Source organism: Buceros rhinoceros, unplaced genomic scaffold (assembly GCF_000710305.1).
Source record: "Buceros rhinoceros silvestris isolate BGI_N320 unplaced genomic scaffold, ASM71030v1 scaffold19919, whole genome shotgun sequence".
Lineage (NCBI taxonomy): Eukaryota > Metazoa > Chordata > Aves > Bucerotiformes > Bucerotidae > Buceros > Buceros rhinoceros.
The window spans coordinates 19030-23608 of NW_010430147.1; the positions used below are offsets into that span (position 1 = coordinate 19030).

General features: G+C 52.2%; 1 protein-coding gene across 1 annotated transcript in view; it reads left to right on the forward strand.

The window, feature by feature from the left end:
* Positions 1 to 4579, forward strand: part of LOC104499429 (syntaxin-binding protein 4-like) — a gene marked incomplete at its 5' end in the record, with an annotated part of 29994 nt that overhangs the window by 439 nt on the left and 24976 nt on the right. The gene's annotated exons all lie outside the window — the stretch shown is intronic.

The following is a 4579-nucleotide window of genomic DNA, read 5'->3' on the forward strand; positions in this document are numbered from 1 at the left end:
GGCCAGCCGCAGTGCTGAGAGCTGGGCAGGAGCCTGGGGGGTAAAAAAATGCTTTTCAGAATTTTATGAATTAATTAAAATAAAATCTTAAATTAAAAAACCCCTAAACTTTAAAAATTTATAATAATAAATGAATAAAATCCCAAGCACTTCCCAGCTGCCTGCCTTCACTGGCTGCCCCTGTTCTGCTGCAGGCAGGGCACCCGGGAGGCCACCCCAGTGGGTGACACGGGGTGTTGCAGCTCTAGTGGGGACTGGGCTGTATGCGTTGCTTTTGAAAAGTTTGGCCCGTGGGTAAGGGTGTGAGCACCCAGCGAGTCAGGTGTGCGACGACGGTGCCCGGAACGTAAAAGCATGGAAGAGAGGGGAAAAGGGATGGTCATATCCATGAGAACGGGAGAAATAGCTGCAGGTTCATGAAACTCAGCCCCAAAGGATCCAGCGCAGCATCTCAGGTGACCTCTGTGAATCCAGCAGCACAAATACTGGTGCTCCTTCATGGAGTTCATAAAAAACTGCAATCTAACATCAGGATTTCTACCGTGCAGTCTCCGTAATTTTTAATTGGAGCCCATCATTCTGTAGAGCAGCTCTGGATCCCTCGGCGAGGTCCGTGGGTGACCGTTTGCAGACCCCTCCTGAGAAGTCAGTCTCACCAGAGAAACAAGGGCAGGTTTCCTGAGACCTGAAATTAATTATAGATTAATTATAGATCAATTATTGTCTGTTTCCAGCACTTGGGTAACAGGGCTTTCTGCCACGGAGGAGCAGCTTTGCTGACTCTTCCCCCCGTCTTCTGCTCACGAGGTTCACAGGAGCTCAGTGTCTTTGCTCAGCGAATATGACATTTTAATCTCCAGAGGTGGATTTGGTTGAGTTGATGGGATTTTGGCTGTTGGGGTAGATTAGCTCGTTAAAGGAGGAGACCCAGAAAAGCCTGACCGGGCTGTCACTGACCTCTGGAAGAAGGTCTGGATATTGCAGTCCACTGCGAGACACTTTGCTGGGTCCCAGTACTCCTACTTTCCCCCAGTCTATGGTGGTGTTTGCAGGCTCTTGCAGATCCTCTACAGGATCTCGTGATCTGCTGCAGGAAGGTGTAACAATGCAGATTTTCTAATGCCATCATCATCCTCATCCTCTCCTGTGGGGCTTGAAACACCCAAGACAAGTGATTTCCCTCCAGAAATCATCCCTCTACTGAGCACCAAGCCGTGCTCGCAGGAGCCCCATGTCTCCCATAGGTGTAGCTGCTCTGAGTATGTTTTCTGGAGGGAAATTAGGTGCCTCCATGAAGTTCTTATGTTCAGATGCAGGTGTTATTCCAGCAGAGTTTCTTTAGAGCAGCATCAGCCCGCTCGGTGCCAGCGTGGCAGGTCAGCGTTTGGCCCCGGGTCTGTTGCTCTGTGGCTTTAGGTGGAAACCCACATGTGAACCTCGGCAGAAGTTCAAAGGAGTTACCTGGCGGCTCCTAAAACCTGAACTTTGAATTAAAGAATAGCCATCAAAGGGAAGCGCTGATTAAGAAGCATTTCTCAGAAACACTGAGATCCCATTATCTTGACCTTCATCTTCTTAGGACCGGGCAGCGAGTGATTCACCTCCAATCTGTCCCTTCCTCCAGACAGAAAAAGCTGGCCGGGGCTGCAAGATCAACAGCAGGATTAAGGGAAATGTAATTGAACATTGCTAGCTTAGGGGCAAAGCGGGCAGCCTCTCTCCGCGCAGGCCGCCGGGAGCGTGGTGCGGTGGCCGCCGGGGTCAGAGTGCGCTGGAGGTGATTACTGTTGGGCTAAACAACCAGATTAGCCAGGACACCCCTTGACCCGTGGCACAGGGAGCTGGCAGCAGGTAAGATTATAGCCTGAGGAGTTGAGAGCTGTGACACTGGCAGTAGTGGGAGCAGGATTAGATGGACCAGAGAAGCTTGAAGGTCTTGAAGAAATTCATAGGATAGCCGAGAATCCAAAGGAGATGCTGTGGAGGTCAGGCTAAGCGCTGTGTCTGCCTGGGGTTCCCCTGCACACGTTCATTCTGAAAAAGAGGAAATACCTGGGACATGGGCATAAGCTCCAGGCCGTTTGCCAAAAAGGAAAGATTAAATAGAGGGATCCAAAATAGGCTAGATTATCTGGCCCTAAGTATGACTTAATAAGCATTATACCGGGACTTTGATGCTATGATAATTAAAGAGCCGTTATTTACCTACACTGGGTCCCAAATATAAATTTGATTGAAGTGTTTATAAAACAGGAAGATTCCCAGGAACATTGTCACCACAGTCTTTGATGATTCAGGTTGGTTGCCCTCAGTCTTGGGCTGTCCCAGCTTGTTCTGAGTGCTGGCAGGGGTGAACTCTTCCTCCTCCTCCTCCCCCTCGCCTTTGTGGGGACACCCCAGTGCATCTCTCAGGGGCAGGTCTGGCACCGGCGGTACCTCCGTGGCGAGGCAGTGAGTGGGATGGCAGCATGGGCAGAACCTGGCAGCACCCATCTGCTTTGCCCACAAGGGAGTTAAAAGTCAGGAGCTGTTCCTCGTCCCTGTCGAAGTTTGAGTGTGTCTGGGAGCAATACTGTGAGTAATCGCTGATTTTAATAACAAGGTCGGATTTTCTCCTGACATCGTTGGGGATGAAGGAGGATTTGTAGATACTTCAGCTATATTAAGCCATTATTACAATTGATTTGTGGGCGCAAAAGGGAAATGAGTCATTATCGATTTGATACCTCGGCAGAGGAGCTTGTCAGGAGCGGGTCAGGATGGGCTGCTGGGTGACGCAACAGCTGCGCTTCTTTGGAGAGCCAGATTTCAACATGATTTGTCTAATGCTCTTTATCATTCCTAATTACTTCATGTTCTGGAGTGAAGAAAGAGGTAGGATGACTTCTTGAGTCATCACCATGGCTTAAGACGGACCTCAGTGTCCTTCCCATTCAAATGCACTGACGAGGCTTTGCCTCTGCAGCTCCATCCCCACCCCCACCCCATACTAGGTGTTTCCCAAACCCATCCCAAGTGTGAGCCTGCTCCCCAGGTCACCAGCAGCCACTCCAGCCTGGCCGGAAGCAGAGGAGCTTTCCAGCCGAGCACCCTTGGTGATGAGCAGGTTTCATCCTCTGCCAGCAGGCTTTGGGGCTGCAGCATCTCTTCTCCGCTTGGTCCGCAAGTGCCTGACCTTGCCCCATGCCTTGGTGAGGCTTGTGCTGCTCAGAGAAACCTCTTGAGCAGTATCGTCCATTTTAGTGAATTTCTTTAAAAGTGTAGTGGAGAACAGCAGCGGTGCCTGTTCCTGAGGTGCTCTGCTGTGAGTCCCCAGTGCTGTCAGCAGAGCAGCTCCTCCCGCCTGGGGTGCTCATGGTTTAACACACCAAGCCCAGGAACAAACTCCAGCGCTTGGCTGGGGTTGGGGGTTGTGCTTGGGAGAAACAGCTATTGGTGCATATAGGAATGAACTGAAAAATTGTGATAATCTGGTTTTAATCAATCACAATCTTAATGTAAACGTGACTTCAGAGCCAAGGCCTTTCCCTAGAGGGAGATGAAAGCTGTGAGGGTCTGCAGGGCAGAGCTCGGGTTGTAAAAGGGAAGCTGCGATGGAGCTGGTGCTGTTGTCCTGAGGAATCCCGGGGCAGGCTCCACTTCCCTTGCCTCCCGCTCGCTTCAGAAAGGGCTCCAGTGTTTTGCGGATAAGCTGTGCTCCCCTCCCGTGGGAGAAGGCGTTTCTCACATGGGGTCTCTTCGTGCATCCCAGGACCCCGCTGAGGCTCAGAGCAGCTCACTGGCCCAGGGCAGCGGCCAGAGGATGAAGCTGGTTTGGCGCTGGCAGCACCCTCTCTGCAGCGCTGCCTGTCCTCAGCGTGCCCTCCCGTCCAGAGCAGCAAAATGCCTGACCGGCGGCTCTCAGGAGAGCTTTGTTAATTAAAACCAGGCTTTTTAATCCTGCTGTCCACAGCCTGGATCTTTGAAGCAGGATTTAATGAGCCCAGGACAACTAAGTCTCTTGGGTCTTTTCCTGCCAGCCAGCTTACGCACGCTGGCAGGGACAGCTCTCGTGGCTGGAGAGGTGGCCATGCAGAGCACAAACCCTTTGCCAAGGTGCTGCAGGGCACACAGGACATGCTGCCACAACTGGGGGGTTCAGGATCACACCAAGGGTCATCTCTGCACCCTGGCTGCTGCCTCTGGGCTGCTCCTCCCCGGTCCAAACACGGAGAGAAAGCAGCTGCTCCTGATGTAAATCTCTGCTGTTGGAGGCAGCTTCTAAAGCTGTGGAGAAGCTGATGGAACCCGGCAGGTGGGTGAGCTTGAGGCAGGGATGTTCTCACCACTGTTTCAAACTGGAGCTTGTGCAGATGTTGCACCTCGAGGGGGATCTCCTGGGGGCAAAGCTTGTTCCCGATGGTGTTTCCATGACGAGTCTTATCAGAGACACGAGCAGAGACTGAGTCACCCACAGCAGAATCGGATCCTTTACCATCAGTGATGATATTGGACCTGCTGGAGCGGGGCCAGAGGAGCCCCAGGAATGACCCGAGGGTGGAACCCTCTGCTGGGAGGAGAGGGGAGAGAGCTGGGGGGG